The following is a 19,018-nucleotide window of genomic DNA, read 5'->3' as shown; positions in this document are numbered from 1 at the left end:
TTATCATCTCATTTATATCATCATTTAATTAATTTTACTTATAAAGCACTTCAAATATACATAATATACAGATAATATTATATATATATGCCACCGGTATAAAACAGATAATTAATGTTTTACTATAGAAATGTCATTTCCTTTTGTTATAATCATTACATTTGTAAGTTTATATCCGTATAGCAGCTGTAATAATAACAATAATAGTGATAATAAAACCAATTAATTACACAAATTTTCCTAGAGAAAAATACATAAACTTTCTCACTTAAAAAAAATGAAAGGGGGGCCTGACCCATAGCGTATGGTTAAGTTCGAGCACTCAGATTCGGCGGCCAGGGGTTTGTGGGTACGGATCCTGGGCACGGACTTGCGCACTGCTCATCAAGCTATGCTGTGGCAGCATCCCACATACGAAATAAAGGAAGACTGGTACAGATGTTAGCTCAGGGCCAATCTTTCTCACCAAAAAAAAAAATGAAAGAAATTTTACTTCTGATTGAAAAAGGTTAAGATTTTTCAGAATAGTCTTCTCTCCAGCAAAAAACTAGAAAACTGGAAAAATTTAAGACACAACTATTTTCCGACCTTGAACAACAGATAATACAGGTCTGTAATACTGGAGACAGAGGCAACAAATGAAGTGAGTCCCAACATTGTCCTGGTGTTTGTTCTTGAGATACTTTCTGGATGCAGATGCACTGACAGAATAGGGGACCGAAAACAGCCTAGTATAAAAGAATACTTACTGATAATTCAATTTATATTAAAAAGTCCATTAAATATAAATCTACTCTGTAATAACAGGAAGAAATTCAGTTGTTCCCTGGATGTGGCAATGGGAGACTTACTGGGAAGGGAAACGAGAAACTTTTTTGTGTGCGTGCCAGAAATTTTCTATTCTATCAAATGTGGTGATGCCCATGCAGGTGTACACGTGTGTCTACCTTATCAAGCTACACGTAAAATGATTCATTTTATTATATATAAAGTACACCTTAAAAAGTTTTTTAAAAATCAAAAACAAAAAGTGAATATAAATCAACATTTAATTCAGGTATTAAACAAATATAAAGTAGAATAATAAATTTTTTTAAATAGATAAAGAGAAATTAGTAAGTTATAAGACACATAATTAGTATAACTTACAAGGCCAAAATAATTTTTGAAATTTTTAATAAAATGAATCTTCAAGAAGAACAAAAAAACGAAAAAATATCATATATCATAGTGATACTGATTAAGGATCAATATTCTACACTACAGAGGCAGTAAATAATTTAAAGAGAATGGTGTGCAGGGATAAATGTTAGCAAATTTTAAATATTCATTTTCTAATATAAATTTAAATTAATGGAACTTGACACAAGAAACATGTTAAATATTAAATATGGCAATAAACATGTAAATCACTTTTAAAGTTTACAAAGGAACACCTCAAAAATATGTGTGTACAGACAGAATTATGGTTTAGAATATATTTATCCTTAATCAGTTACACTATGGTATGTGATATTTTTACATGTAGCTTGATAAGGTAGACACATGTGTACACCTGCATGGGCAGCACCACATTTGATAGAATAGAACATTTCTGTCACACACGCAAAAAAGTTTCTTGATTCAGCATAATATTTTCAAGGTTCTCTCACTTTGCAGTATGTATCTGTATTTCATTTTTATTGAAGAATGCTAGTCCATTATATGGATATACCACATTACTTATTCGTTATCAATTGATGATGGTACAGCAATAGGCAAGCAGATCAAAGAAATGGGTTACAGTGCCCCAGAGCCATCCACCTATACATAGGAATTTAATATATGATAAAGCAATTCTCTCAAACCAATAAGAAAATTTCCAATCAGTGAAAAAACAACTTAGATTCTGAACTCAAACCATTTTCTAATATGACTTATAGATGGATTAAAGATCTAAATGTATAAAACAAGAAACCATAAAATTATGGTTTGTAGGGTAGAGAGAGATTTATTTAATCTTGGGGAAGGAATTTCTAAACCTAACTCCAAAGCAGAAACTATGAAGGAAAAGACTGATGCTTTCGTGTATGCAAAATCATGAACTTCAGATGGAAAAATACACCTTAGAAGTGTGAAAAGGCAAATGGACTGGAAAACAGGTCCCATATGTGATAAGCAACTTATAAATATCTCCAACATGTAAAGAATCCTTCTAAGCTAATAAGGCAAGTATGGATACACTGACAGAAAAAGACCAAAAATATCTTGGGGAGCCCCTTTTAGGAAGGATGGAAGTAGCACAGGTGCTGTGGAGCGTATGGGAACTTAAGGAATCCAAAGCGTGTGACATTGCTGCTGCTCACAGGGTCCAAGGTCGAGGCAAATCCAGTGCTTTCAGATTCCCTTAGAAGGAGCAGTATTACCAGTATTATCAGTGCAAGTGCTGTTGGAATGCGGCTGTAAACTCTGGTGATAACAAGACCAGGATGCAACAACTTTAGGATCCTTATACCTGTTCAAAGGGTGCCACACATGGTTGTGAGTTTCATTAAGGAAGCAACAAAGCAGGGGTGATTCACTGAAATTTATATTGTAATCCGTTAAAAATGTGCATGTTCGTAGATACCTTCATTCTACCTTAAAAATCAGTGAAAATGGAAAATGTAGGAATATGTACAAAATTTAGTTAGAAGAATGTTAATAGCTTGAATAGCAAAACTTAAGACCTCTCAAAGGCTCTGTGGTTGGACCTGTGTGGAGAGATGCAATACTGGGCAGCTTAAACAGCATTGTAAAAGTTTGTATATTGGCGTGGAACATAGCCACAATCAGTGGCAGAGTGAGAAAAAAATCACAATATCAAAATTACATAGATTATGTTTTCATTTTATAAAGAAGATAATATTTAAAATATCTTAAGATTACTGCTGATATTTGTATCATATTTCCTTTCACTTTTCGAGATTTTGAATTATCAAGCTTTTCCGGAGTAATTTTAAAGGTATTTTTCAAAATACACAACTTATTACATAAACATATTTTGTTAAGCATAGCTGTATGTTAAAAGTGACACACATTTTCCCAAGAGGTTACATAGGAACTATTCATAATAATAGAAAAGATTGCTGATGATGCTGGCTTTGTGACTCTTGGTCTATTTCTGCAATTTCCTATTTACTAGGGAACACTTCCTATCACAGGGTTTATAACTACCATTAACCAACAAATGATCCAATTTTCTAATGCATAATATTCTCAGATGATTCCTTTACAGTGTCGCAAATGTCCTGATTTTGAATTTCATGTTAATTCCCACTCTGTTTAGTCGCATTTCCCTTCTCTTCGCAATTTTCAAAGAGATGGTGCTGTCTTCATCTGATAACCAACTATATTGATAATCTACTGATCACTATGGTAGGGGAAATTGATTTAAAAAAAACATCCTGAAGGAAATAATAATGTAACATGAAAGTTTCATTTCATTTTAAACACTCTCAGATATCTCTAACCATTCTTGTGTGAACTCACATCTTGCCTGCTCTCGTAGGAATACTTTCATTTGCCGTTGGAAAGGGTTGCATACAATTCAATATTCGCCAGAAATAATAACACGCCTCCAGAAGACAAAAGCAAACCCCAGCATTTGAGGAATTTTACAAAGATAAAACCAACTGATATTTATGCAGTGCACTGCTGTTTAAAACATGTTTTCTCATGTATTATATAATTTGAGCTTTTGTCTCAAATAGTGAGGCTTTATTGTTAACCACATATCATATCCAAGAAAACAGAGATGGGAGAGCTGTAATAAGTGGCAGAGTAAGGATTAAACTAATAAGATGAGTAATAATATCTCTATTACTTATTAAAAAATAAGACTCAAGGAGGTAACTAACATGTCAAAGGCCACACAGGCCGTCAACAATGGCAAAGGTGCCCCTCAGAGCCTAATCTTCAGCCTGAGCCATCACTAATATTCTCTACTGCCTGTTGTGTATGTGACCACAGGAGTTGATCTGAAAGTTATTTTAAATCAATCAAGAAGTCAAACTAAATATATTTAATTTAATTATATGATAGATTTGGTTTGCTCTTGTAAAGGTGTGCATGAGTTTGCAACAGAGGAAAGAAGTGTAAAACATAAATAGTTCCTTCAGGGAGCATAACATCTATCATTGAAATAGAAACAAAATAGGTCATGATATGATGTAACACGCATCTACTAGCAACATTCTCCAAATCTGGGGACTGCACAGAGAAGGTAACTCATTGACACGTGCACACACTCACACACACACTGTCTCACACATGTACCTCCATCCTTTCCCCCACAGCAAGCAAGGTGTTACTGGGGAAGGCTTTACAGGGAAGATGAAACTTGAATGTGCCTTGACAGATAACAAGGATTTTTCCATGTGAGGATGGAGTTGGCCATTCTTAGGCAGAGGGAAAGTGTTTCAACAAAGGAGCTGTGCTGTGAGAGCAGCTCAGTGTTCTTGAGAGTTGTGTGAAATTCCAAGCACAAGAAGTATATGGTGTGGAGAGACAGCAGGGCCACGGGACTTTAAAGTGAATAAATGCTCTGAGATACCCTCATTTCCCTTTAAAATTCCTAGCCATCTTCTCTGCTCTGTTTTTCTCCTTAGAACTTCTCACCATGTGCCAAATCATATAGCTTATTTACCCTTTTTATTTACTAAAATGTAAGTTCCACAAGGGTATGGATTTTTTCCCACTTTGTTCATTAATGAATCCCTACTTTCTAAGACAGTTCTAGCCATAAATGTGTTAAAAACTAAGAATAAAGGTAAGAATAAATGTACATTTTTCGTTCCAATTCTGACTATATCATTAAATAGCTGTATGACCTTACACAGGTAGATCTACCCAAACTTTTGTTTTCTCACTTTAAAAAATGGGATACTAATAATAATTGAAATACTATTAATAATTAGTCTTATCAGATTGTTGGAGAAGTAAATTATATATGCAAACCATTAGCAAAATGAGGGTGTAACAGCTGTTACTACAAACATGATGGTGGCGGTTGTGATGTTTATAACAATGATAAGATTACTAGGATATACAAGATTTTTGGTTTAGGTGGTGGTGGTGGTGACAGTGGTCGCATTATTTTTCTTTCTGAGAACTGAAAGATGACTGTAGTATAATTGGTTGCAATACATCACCCCACGTTCCACTGGGGCACACCAGTGACCAAGACTGGATAAACATGGTTCAGAGCTCTTCATTTTGAAACAATTACTTACTCCTAAAGGGTTTAAACTTCTGACCTTGAAATTAATTAGCATGATAAGTTACTGGTTCATACAAACACCTGTAATGAGAAATACTGCCTAAGAGGCTGGGTACACACACGCACAGCAGGTATTCACTAATATCTTCAATGTAGCATATCTCTCAATCATTTTATTAAGGGGAGACTAAGTTATATCACTCCCATTGTTGGTAGTATCTGGTGATAAGTATACAATGATTGGAACCCTGTTTTGTGATGTTTTGTGTAATAACTAAAGTCATTGGCATTGATGTCTATGTGATCCCAAGTAGGGGCCCATCAACTCATGAAGCAGTCTTTCCTCCTGTTCTCCACTAGCCCCTTTGAGATCATCTGCCAGGTGTATTTTCTCTCAAGTCTCAAAAAAGAATTCTAAGCAAAAAAATGAGGGGCCGGCTCGGTGGCGTAGTGATTACGTTTTCGTGCTCTGCTTCAGCAGCCTAGGGGTTCGCAGGCCCGGATCTACGGACCTAAACACCGCTTATCAAGCCATGCTGTGGCAGGCATCCCACATATAAAGTAGAGGAAGATGGGCATAGGTGTTAGCCCAGGGCCAGTCTTCCTCAGTAAAAAGAAGGAGGATAGGCAACAGATGTTAGCTCAGGGCTAACCTTCCTCACCAAAAAAAAATAGAAAGAGCTTGCTCCAATAATAGCAGGTTCACCAAAAATAAACAGTTCATCTGTAAAATCTATCCAGCAGGGGACACTTGACCAGAGCTGGGAGACATACCTTCCTGTTACCAAGGACCTGCTTCTGCAAAGGAGCAAGTGTGGCCTCACCCCAAATAGACCTGTGCAAGGCATTATATTAGCTGTCTCAGAAATCATCATCATCTTATTACTCCTCATCAGCTCACCCTGAGTTACTTCCCCAGTGAATTCATAAGCTTCTGCTTTGCCTAACTTGCCTTTGAGCAGAGAGGTGGGGGTGTGGTTGAGTGCACCAGAGTAAAAACATAATGAATAGGTTAACTGTCCTGGGCTGTTGAGAGCTTTATAATTTAAGGAACATGGCCAGGGAATTGCTTATAACATCCTAGGAAGTAGACTTATTTGGAAGATGGTGGCATCGGGGAAGAGGGAGAATCCCCCTCCGCCCTTTCCCTCAAGGTTCTATGGCTGGTCAAATAATTAAAAAGACAGGTTAGCAGGAGAAAATAATACCAAGTTTAATAACATGTATACATGGGAGAAACCAGGGAAACTGAGTTTCTCAACACAATAGCAGAGATTCTCGTCTTAAATACTATCTTCAGCTAAAGACAAAGGAAGATGTTGGGGGTGGGGAGCGAGACAGAAGGGAGACAGAAATTACAGTAATCAAGGGTATGCTGATTTAAGTCTTCTCCTTCCATACTGAAAAGAGTTTCCAGAGATGAGGCTATAACCCACCCTCTCTTCCCAATACAGAGAGGGAGATACCTTTACAAATGGAGATTTCCCTTATAAATGTTAATGTTTGTCTGGCAACACTTTGCAGGGCCACCCAGAGAATGTGGCCTGGGAGAGACAGAATTTTTGATAAGATGGGCTTGCTGGTGCCTTTCTTATTGTAACATCTATTTTGCATTATATTACAGCCATCATATGATAGTAACTCCTTCGTAGAACATGTCTTCTATGTTAAATTCTTTAGGCAGTTTGGGTGAGGTCAAATGTCTGTCAGAGAAAATAATCAAGGTAAAGAGATATATTTCAGGGTGGACAATTTTGATCTCCCACAGTAGGAACTGAGTGTGTACATTCAGTTTCTCTCTTTACATCATTTTTAGGTTCACCTGAGAGAAGATTCTGTCGAGTAGCTGATTGTATGTGAGAAGAATGTGCTATAGTCTCAGGTGACACAGAAAAGTTCTTGCATGTACAATCCATTATGAAGACATAGGCTTTCACCATTATTTTGACAGCAAAACCTAGAGGGGTTTAAGAACAGAGCTCCTCTTTGTTAGCATCCTGAGTGCTCAGCCTGTCTGAAGCACAGTGTCACTTTGAGTATATCCTCTTTCTCTTCTCCCTGTAGGATATTTCCTTCCCCCCTTCATCTTCTCTCATTGCACCTCTCCCTTTAAAGCAAGATGCACAATCACAGGCTGGTGTGGAAATGGCACTCTGCTGCTGCAATACAGCTTCAACAAAACGTCTCTGGAGTCGGGCTGGCCGCCTCTTAATTGGCCACCACGGCTCGCTCTCCACTCACGTCCTGCTCCAAAATTAGAAGATTTTAATGCAGACAAAGCTCCTCAAATCCCACTTCCTGACACCCTGCCCATTTCCCTTATCTCTGAGAGACACGTACTGCGGCAGACAAGCAGCCTACTTTCCAGCAGTCACTCAAAGGTCAGAAAACTCTATGAGAATCAGAGAAAAGAAAATGTCAACCTGGGAATTACTGAATGTGTGCATGTGCGGAAGGCCAGATCTTTTTAAAGATAAATATCATAGACAGAGAGAGTGTGAAGGGACCTTTATGTTTCTAGAGTTTACTGTGAGATTTATAAAGTCCAAGCTGCTGAATACAGCATTCAGTACCACGCCCAGATACCCCAGGATCTCCCTTCATTTATTTTCAGCCCCATACCTGCTGCTCTCCACTCTCTTTTCTCCACATTTATGGGAGTTGGGCATTTCATTGACCCAGATTAGATCAAATGTTCACTACTAGATCATTTAACTGTAGCCAGGAATTTAAGGTTATTTCCTTAAAAAAATAATGCCTGCCAGAAGTGCATAGTTAAAGAGGAACACTGCAAAATTAGTTTGTCTTAATTATCTATGACTGGAAGAAAACAAAAAATTAGATCAAAGTCTCTACTACTCCCACCATCAGCAAAAACAACAAAAAGCAAAACAAGTTCTTAGGTTCCATTTGGTGGCTGAAATTTGGGAAAGGGTGAGCACAAGTGGGCCAGACCTGAATGTTCACCAGGAAGTTCTCTCAAAACATATCTCCCACCTTGGTACTTGCAGCCAAGTGTCTGACAGGATTCCATTCTTAATCTTGCTCTGGGGATACAGAACCCTGGAGACAGAGCCGGCCAGGTGTGAATTTGCTTTTATAGCAGGTAGTTCAGACTTTGGAGTCACATAGAACACTAGGTGCAGCTCTCAACTATTTCTAATCCATGTGGTTTAAGTGTGGTCACCAGAAATCACTTAACTTCCCAAAGCCTCCATTCCTCACTTATACAATGGACGTAAGAACAATGCCTGAATCTTGGGGTGGTTGGGAGAATGGAATAAGGAGATGCAGGTGACACAGAGAGCACAGTGCCCATCGTATCTCAGCTCTGAATTTCCACTGAAAGAGATCAGACAACATGACGTGTGGTCCTGAGGATGATGTCCATGATTAATTTCCCTTCTTCAGACACCTGCTATAACATCCAGAAGGATTCAGGTCTCTGCTCCTCAAAGGACCAGAATTTAACCCAGAGTGTAAACCAGAATTCCCTTAGCACTAAATAGAGTCTGAAGAAGGTAATGGAGTCTTTCTGTGAAAAATGGTAATATTATAGATCCTTGGAGTCTACAAAACACTCAGTTATGATAACACAGTCTTGTGGATGTCAGTGTTTTAGGCTTTGAAAGCTGACTGTAGGCTAACACAGGAAGTAGAGTTTTAATGGGCTTCTTCAAACTTATTTCCTTGTGATAGAAAACCAGATAAATTGGTGGATTTAGTTTCTCCTAAAAAGCAAAATGCCAGTCAAAAATAATTCTTATTATCTCTGTGTTTGAGTTAATCAAAACTTTGCAGTAATTTGAAACACACTGAGAACTTGCTGATTTTAGAATAATAACAACTTTCAAAAAATGGCTGATACCAACAAGGCATTTGTTATGGGAACTGTAAGGATGAAATTTGACCAGTATATCTAATTTGAGAGGCTTTGGTGACATTTCACAAGCTGCATTTTTTGATGATTTATCTAACATTTTAGTTGAGTTTTGTTTTTTCTCCTCAGGAAAACCAGACAACTTTGCTGTGTGTAGTCTTCAGATTTAGAGGAACTTGTGATCATTTTAGACGTTATCTTCAGAAAGAAATCTTTATGCTGTGTAGAAATTTTTTGCCACATCTAACTTCCTAGAATGATAATTCCTAAATGGTAGTTTATTTTTTTGGAAAAACAAATCCTATACCAAATTTTGCTCTTAAAAGGTTACTTTTGGTGGTAAGTGGTGAAACCCACTGGGGCAGATGGCACAGATGCTATAGTAAAATGTGATTGTATGTGTTAAGGGACCCTTTTGTCCCCTATACTATCCCCCAGTGCAAAATCATCAATATTTCACTGCTCTGCACCTGTGTGCCAGCTCCAGACAATTTTTTTGTGTGTGTGTGTGAGGAAGATTGGCCCTGAGCTAACATCTGTTGCCAATCCTCCTCTTTTTGTTTGAGGAAGATTGGCACAGATGTTGGCTCAGTGAGCTAATAGCGTCCTCTATTTTGTATGTGGGACACCATCACAGCATGGCTTGATGAGCCACATGTAGGTCCACACCAGGGATGTGAACCCGCGAACCTCAGGGCCACCAAAGCACAGTGCTCGAACTTAACTACTACACCACAGGCTGGCCCCATCCAGACATATTTTAAATGATCAATCAACTATAAGCCTCAAAATTTTCACTTCATGCCCCTCATCAACAAATTGAGTCAAAATTTCCATATGACTAAGACAAAAGTGCCTCTTCAGGAAGGGAGTTGCTTTCTTTCCTAGAGAGATATATATGAAAATTGAGAAACAATTCAAGTTGGCTAATGGAAAATTTAATTTTCACTACTATAGGTATAGGAAAGAGCCAATTGTCCGTATTTAAAGGTCACGATATACATTTTCTCCCGGTGTACTAGGAAAAATGTAGCCACATGCTTGTGTTCTAATTCTAGTCTCCTCACTTGAGTCTAGTGACAAACTTCACAGAAGTTGAGTTCCCCCCTCTTTAACCAAATCCTAACAGCTGGAGAAGTTTCAAACATACCTTTTATGGGGAGTAAATGCCATTAATGTCAAGTCTATATTCTATTGTTTTAAGGCAAGATATTACAGCAGAAATTTGTGAGTATTTTCCAGAGACAGGTGCAGAAATGCAGCAAAAGAGAACACGACAAAAATCTCTAATCCCCTGCTAAAGCCCTTTTGCATAAACATCACATTTGTCTATAAAAAATAGGAAGAAGTGAGGCAGGCCCAGTAGCGTAGTGGCTAAATACGCACACTCTGCTTCAGTGGCCTGGGGTTCTCCGGTTCTGATCCCGGTGCAGACCAACACACCGCTTGTCAAGCCATGCTGTGGCAGGCGTCCACAGAAAGTAGAGGAAGATGGGCACAGATGTTAGCCCAGGGCCAATCTTCCTCAGCAAAAAGAGGAGGATTGGTATTGGATGCTAGCTCAGGATTGATCTTCCTCACACACACACACACACAAATAAAAAATTAGGAAGAAGCTTGCCTCCTACTTTCCCAAATAAGATTAAGAAGACTGTAATTGGGTGTCAGCATAGTCCACAATCTCTTCTCTCTATTGGAAATAGTAGAAGAGAATCATTCTTTCCCTCCCTGCTACCGGAATGGGTCTCTGGTGCAGCTGGCCAATTTGGCCGTCTGGTAGGTGCTCTGTGGTAGAAGGCTGCTGTTATCCAGACAGCCATGGAAATACCTCGATCAAGGCCTTTTGGAAAGTTCACCAATCCCAATCCCGTCTTCAGGCTCAGTTCAAAAGCCGTGAGTAAGAATTGGTATCATTTGGCCTGCATTTAGTACAGAAAAAGGAAGGGGAAAACACATTTTCTTTCTCTTAATGTGCTATATATTCCCTTTCTCACTAGTTTTTTTAAGTTAAGATATAAAATTTGTAACTACATGAGGTGATAGATGTTAGCTAAACTTATCATGGTATTCATTTTGCAATATATACATACATTAAATCTTTATGTTGCACACCTTAAGCTTATATAATGTTATAGCTCAATAAAACTGGAAAAAAATAAAAACATAGTCTTGTTTGAAAAGGTAAGACTCAGTGATCTTTGAAGATTTTAATTCGCTTTAGGCCAGGCATGTAACTTCGTTGAGCCAAAGTTCCTTAAAGTACAAAAACAAAACATGTGGGTGGAAGTCTGTGTATTGTAGACTGTCAAATACTCTACAGTTGAGAAGTTATATGTAGGTGGTTTCACTGGGAATTGTGTTCTGATGTGCATTCCTCCAACAAAAGAAAAAGGAAAGAAAATCAAGAAATTAATTATAAGCAATGAATGACAAAAATAGAAAACACACACACACATGCACGCAAACACACTGTCAATTTGCCAGGCGCTCACCAAACAACACCTCTCTTCTAGTATGCAGAGTGACCAGTGATGAAGTGTTTATCTGCGTAATATCTTCTTTTTACTGTAGAAATGGGTGGGGAAGCTGGCACGAGCCCAGTTTACTTACATACTTCTAAAACAGTAATTTTCTAGAAGTATTCAAAGATGTATTAAACAACTTTTTTTTTATTCCTTTAAAAAACAGAATTCTAGTGCTTTGCCCTATATTTGTTCTGAGATGTATTTAATAGACCCAATTTATACTGAGCACAGGTCTCAGGTTTTGCCTCTTGTGAGGCCACCAGAGATTTATTTATTTATTTATTTTTTAGTTTTCACTGCCTTTGCCCCCGAGGATCTCATTAAAGTGAGAAATGGGCGTAATGAGGTCCTGGATTGGTTTTGCTGCTCTTCTTATCCCAGACACTGCCTACATTCTTCCACATGTTCCTATAAACCCATGCAGATCCTGAGGGCACTGTGCAGTAATAAAGCTAACAAACACAAGTGTTTTCGTTGAGAGTCCCTGGGAAGGCTGACTCCTCATACAGATTTCTTTCTTTTTACCTTGAAAACTGAGGGTACCTACATAAAGTTATAAACGCTCTGTGTACCAGCAAAGGGGAGGCGACTAAACAAAGGATAATTCAATGGTTTCCTGTGACCTTAAAGATGCCCCGTGATTTAAAACTTATATAACAACAAACTGCGCAACCCGGACATCAGCGTTACAGATTGGGAAATTCTAGGACCGTAGAATCTGGGGCAGGCACAGCAGTATGAGGTCTTGCTGTTCAAAAGGGTCAATAAGGCCTAGGTGGAGAGATGGCGGTATACTAATCATGATAGCATTCAATGCGAGTTGAGCTTTGTCTCAGCCATAAGGGGGATCGGAGGTCAGGGGGAGGGCGAGGGGGCAGGACAATGACAGAGGGAGTCTGCCATGTGCCGTTGTTGTACTAGGAACAGAGGTCTCCCGTCCACGTGAAGAACTACCTGGCGATGAGAAGGGAGGCACTGAGGAGAAGCTCTGCATGTGTTAGGAGTTCCTACTTAGTGCTATCTGACTGGGTTCCCACAAGGCAACACTTTGCCCTTGTCCCCAAGAGTGTAAAGATGACAATTTAGAATTAAATGAGAAACAAAAAGAAATGTTAGTAATATTCAAGAGCTTCATTTAACTGGGTTTAATACCTATGTGTGAATCATGTGCCCTCAGTGTTGGTTTTAAGTCCTCTCCGTAGGATTTACGGAGTCCCCTGTGACTGATGAGCAAATTCAGGGCCTGTCACCGAGCTCTCAGATCGTGTGGAGCACCTGCCCTGTCCAGGGAGTGGTGCACAGAAGTGAAATAAGGGGATAGACCTGAGACCCAGGATCTCGTGTCTGCGAGCATTTAACAAATCACATTGGATCAGATGACGGACATTTGTTTGGGAAAATCTCTTTCTTGGTTGAGCTGATCTCGACGGGTTCCCAGGCAAAAACAGATCACTGTGGACTCACCTTGGGAATTGCAGCTATCAGTGAATAATCTGACAGAGAGAGTTGATTAAATTTTTTGTTTGAAACACTTAGGGTCTCCTACAGCTTGACTGGTTTGACTGTTTTGAGAAGACTTTCTATTCAGATGTGGGTTTTGGTTTTGAAAGTGGGCGCCCTCTGAGTTCTGCACTATTTATGCCTCACCATTCTAGCCAACTCTTAATGTACAGCCAGATGGTTTATTATCATTATGCTTTAATATGGAAGCAGATATCCTGCTGCCTCCTCAGCATCCAAGACCTAACCAGCCTAACGACTATAGGTTGAGATACTGGTTACAAAAACTACTATTCTTAGAGGAGAGAGAGGGTCAAGTAGGAAAAATCCTGATTATTAAGAGGAGACACCCAAGAAATCTGAGTTCCAATATTGACTGTTACTAACTGGTTGTGTGACTTTAAACAGATCTCCGGATGCTAATTTACTCAGCACTAGGATGACCAGGAACTTCACTGTCTGCACTGGGACATCATTTGAGTGAAAGGGGGCACTATCCATAATAATGGAAGGACAGTAAGCATCAACCAAAACAATCCTGGATGAGCCAGGACCTATGATCACTTTTTTATCAAAAGATGCCGCTAGTGTCATGACTACAGGGAAGCATTTCCTGGAAAATTTGCCCCAAGCACTCAGCAGAACAGCTGCCTATTTCATATATTGTGATTCCTAGTCAGACTTCATTTGGAATAAAAGTTCCCACAGAAGGAAGGATAAACCTGAAGCTCGCAGATCTAGAGAAGAAAAGGTCCATGTTGTAATACACCTTGGAGTTCTGTCCCCAAAACTGTAGCTTGGAGAAAGAGCAGAAGGTAAAGTTCAATATATAAGCAGCTACTTGGTGGCACTGGCAAAGGGCTGATTCTCTATTCCACTGCAGGGCGGGAGGCCCAATGGGGGTGTATCTGTCACTTTGCAGGAGTGGGGACAATCAGGTGGCAACGAATAGAATTTGTCCCTTTCCTTATATCCAGAGAGAGAGAAATAGAGACAGAGAGAGATGTGGAAAGATCGAGAGGCAGAGAAAGATCACCCATAGACCCAGAGAGGCTGCCTTGAATTCACCCAGACCTAAAGGCTCAATTTGAAAAAGAGAAAGCTCGACTCTGCTTATTTCTTCTCTCTTCTTTTCGTGCTTTTCCCTGTCTTCCCACTACTGTTTCCCTCTTTTATTCTGTGTTTACCTGGGGCATAGCGAGGTTAATGTCCAGAACTATAAGCTCCTTGAGGGCAGGAGATTTTCTGTCATGTTCGACTAGAACACCATTTGGTGCATAGCACATTTTCAAAAAATATTGTTGAGGGACTGAAAAAACCCAACTCGACAAGAAGGCTGACTGCTCAGAAAGAACAAAGGAAAAGGTATGAACCGACATAAACATATGTGTGCATTTCACACGTGTGCATTCACATTCCCCAACCAGGCGTTGGCTTTGCACCCTCCAGGCTTCTTCCGCCACCTCCCTTGTTCTCTTCCCCTTTAGACCTTATGCGCTCCTCTTACATCTAGATTGTTTGGTCAGTGTGCTATGCAGGAACCTTAGAAATCAAATGAGAGAGCTTTATCTTCTGTGTTTTCTTAACAAAATACCATAGACTGAGTAGCTTATAAACAACAGAAATTTATTTCTCACAGTTTTGGTGGCTGGAAGCCCGAGATCAGGATGCCACGGTGGATTGGTTGGATTCTGGTGATGTCCCTCTTTTAGATTTGCAGATGGCCTCTTCTCACCGTGCCCTCACATGGTGAAGAGAGACCGTGTCTCTCTCTCTCTCTCTCTCTCTCTCTCTCTCTCTCGCTCCCTGGTCTCTTCTTATAAGGGCATTAATCCCATCATGAAGGCTCCACTCTCACACCTCCACAACTGCACCTTCTAATACCATCACCTTAGAGGCTCGGGATTAGGCATTTGGATTTGGGGGAGGATGCAAACATTCAGTCCATAGCCTCTTCATTTCCTTTAAATTTAAAACAGCTTCAGGAGTAAGCCAGGAGGAGACTGTGTGATATGAGTGTTTTGAGGACGCAAGATTTAATGGCCCACTTGTGCTCATTCTGGAACTCAGTGGAAGTTTGAATGCCTGGTTTATGCTTGGGAGTTTCTACTGCACTCCATATAACTTAATTTTGATTTGGAACTGCCAATATGTCAGTGACAGCCAGTGGTGATGATAAGAATAGTTCACGTTTATTGAGTCCTCACTCTATGCCAAATATTTCAGTCAACACTTTATATGACATGTCTCATTGCATTTTCACTGTCATCCTACGAGATAGGCATGTTATTAACCACACATTAGGGGTAAGGACATTGAGACAAGGCTTGTGTTTTCACAGTAAAGACCTAAGAGGAAAGAGGTGAAGAACTGTGTCCTATAGTGGACCATCAGGTGATTTAGTAGAGTCAGGAGGGGATTGTGTGATGAGAGCTGAAGGTGAGTGGCCACTGCTCCCTCCATTTCCTTTTGGAATTAATTCTTTTATTTTCTTACCTTGCATTTACTTGTCTTCCTTAAATCATGGAATTATAGCCTGGAAATGGTCCATTAAAGTCACCTTGTCCATATTCCCAGACCAGGCAATATTAAACTAAACTTGTATGAGAATCTGTTCTGAAGGGGCTGTGTGTTCGGTATGTTCTGTAATACCAGAATACTTTAATGCCCAAACAGTTCCGAGAGTGCTTTGTATATTCATGTTATGTGATTCACTGACTCACTATAGGACTGAAGGAAAAAGAAAGACATAGGCTGACAGAAATTTCTTCCAGGTAAACCAGAAAGTCCACAGCACAGCAGTGTACCTTCCCAAAATATATTATTGATCAATGCCATATAAAACCCTGTATTTTCTAGTCATCTCTAATATAGAACTTTTAAAGAGTATACTATTAGTTGGCAATATTATAAAATAATATAGAGATAACTTTTTAAGTATGTGTGAATTTAATTCTGTTCCTCTTTTATATGATTACAGTGACTTCTTTTCTCTTTTTCCTCCTTAGCAGGTGTTTCATTCATTCGTTCTTAATGCCAAGGTGAAGCAGAACTCGACTACACTCAAACCTCTGTATTCCCAAGGTTAAATGTAACATATGCTCCATTCTTGAGCCCTAATTAAGCTCCTAAACATTTGTCTCCTGTATTGTAACTCCCAAATGCACTGTGAGAGGAAGAAATTAGAAATTTAACAATTTTTGAAAGAATCAAAATCCAATTAGATGATCACCTGATTTATATGCTAAAGCTGTAGAGTGACGCACAATGTAGAAAAATGAACTGTAATTGTTTTGGGAAATGTTCCAGATACCAGAAAGACATCATTTACAATAAAGTATGATGACTTCCTTTTCCTTGTTGTTTCTTTATATATTGTAATTACAGTATTGATGTTTCTCTGAAGGATTAGCCCATGACTAAGTGAACAAAACCTGCTTTGCCTGGTTAAATCAGCAAACACTACACATTATTGATTCCTAACATTTTGTACCAATTAGTAACCAGAGAAGAACCGATCACGCATTCTGAGCTGATCTTCAGATATTTTGGATTTACGAGAATTACTTCATGCTAATGTGGAACTCCTCTTTTCCAAGGCAAGTGGAATGTTGCATTGGGTTAACAGTTTGCTGAGGTCAGCATTTTGGCTTTTTCTGTCTGCTAAGAAGGAAAAGCCGGACAACCTATGAATGAACTGGTTTAAGCATTCACACTCCACCTCTGATTGAATACCCTAGACTTATAACGCCAATTCCAATAACCTGCTTAGTATTGCACTCTGGAATTTCCTCAAGAAAAATCTCAAGTCAGAAGCATTATTTATGGACTTGCCTTGCAAGAAAATGTAGGCTCCAGTTTCAGATTCTTAGAAAAATAGTGGAGTAGCCAGAGGATTGAGCATTGCCGCCTAAACTTGTCTAACATTTCAAGCCAATAGAGTGCTCATAAATGTTCATTCACTGGCCAAGCATGTTTGTTTAATTTGCATTTATTATTCTTCTGGATGAAAGAATGATCCTTAGTTCTTTAGCTGTTTTTAAATGATTTTCAATTTCAGGTGGACAGAATCTCCTCAAATCAAGCAGGGCCATATGGCATTTAACCCAGAGACTACATCTTAGGCAGAAAGAACTTTCCATAATTCAGGGTCCGTTATGAAGAATTCCAGGATCCTGCAAAATGTTTTTCTTCATCAAACGGTTCTATCACAGCCTCATTTTCATACTCTATTTCCTAGGAGTTGTTAGGAGTTCTAATGTGCCTTTTAAGTGTATACATTTTCACTTCATTCTTTTAAAATACCTTTAGGATAGACTTAATATGCAGCCTATTTAAAAAGCATAAAGGAATCTATCCAAGTGACTTAGAGTCAGAGGTTGTGTTTGGTTTTATAGACAACAACCTTATTTCTTTGACTAAGAACATCATAGAGCTGCCAGCCACAAATTATAGGTTTATTCCATATCCTCCCCCAATACAAGGAGCTTTTCCATTTAAATTATTTTTTTCACTGGTGGAAGATTGAATAGAGCAATAATCCTCTGAAATACTCTGTGGAGCCTTTACGTATAGGGAGTCTGGAAAGTACTGTAAATCCTTATTTTCTAGGATCAATATAAACGGATGCAATTTGGTCATTTGTGCACACACATACAACACGTGCACACATATGCATAAACTGGTGGCCTTTGCTGGTGGCTGGGCAAGTTGATATAACTCTTTTGAAAAGAAAATGTCAACAAATAGCAAGAATCTTCTATAATTTTACAGTTTTACAATCCATAAATTGAAATCCTAGGAATTTAATAGAAACATAAATATATGCAATGGATATGTTCTTCCAATACTATAAATAATAAAAAATGGAATATTACAATAGATTAAAAATTATGATTATAGAATCCGTATAGAAGAATAGAAATTATAACATACTGTTCCAGGAAAAAAGCAGATATGTCACAATGACTTCAACTATGTTAAATTTTATATACATATACATAGTAACATAATGAAAATTAAGCATTTTTAAAAATAACACTTTATTTTTTTCCAGTTAAAATAAATTCATTAATTTTAAAAAGATCAGCGTTAAAACACTGGTATTCTACAGCTAAATATTATTATGAAACAAATAAGTTTAAAAACACTTTTGAAAAACCCCAGCATCATCACATTTTAATTACAGCACAGCATTAATATTACTCTAAGTTTTCTGAAAATTTATTTGCGTAAAAATTTTTAGATGGAAAGTAAAGTAAAAGGACAATGGCATCTGCATGAAGATGAAATTTGAGGAGATTAAGGGAGAAGTGGAGCCTTTATTTCTCTTTTGATAGAAGAGTGACTTCAGGATCCATTACTCCAATCATGACTTCAGGGCTAAGATGTCTGCAGGTACTGTGAATGCGCATGTCTCTGTCTGACAGCCCCTCGCATTCGGCATGGAAAATCAGGAATTAGGGAGTGTTAGCCATCCAATACAGGCAGCAGGACTCCGGAGTATCAGATATCTCCGAGGCCCATCGAAGAGTGCACTCTTCAGAAGAAGATCATGCAAATCGTGGAAACTGGGTCAGCGCACTAGAGAACTAATTAGAATGGTCTCTCTCTGAGAATCAGAAAATGTGTATGAGAGATATTTCAGTGGCTGTGGGGAAGATTTAAAAAGAAAGCAGAGCTTAGATTTGGATGAGGTGACCCTTTAAAGAGAGATTTCTGTTTCAACTGTTAGAAAACCCAGCTGTATTTGTTTATTAGGGGAAATAAGTTATAAAAGCTATCCCAGAACGAAATTGGTTTCCTCCAGGAAAAGGGGGATGAACGTGGGTTTCGTATGGCAAGCCTTGCAGTCCCACTGGGGGGGGTCTGGGA

The sequence above is a fragment of the Diceros bicornis genome, chromosome 12 (genome assembly GCF_020826845.1).
Source record: "Diceros bicornis minor isolate mBicDic1 chromosome 12, mDicBic1.mat.cur, whole genome shotgun sequence".
Lineage (NCBI taxonomy): Eukaryota > Metazoa > Chordata > Mammalia > Perissodactyla > Rhinocerotidae > Diceros > Diceros bicornis.
Note: the sequence above shows the minus strand (reverse complement) of the source record.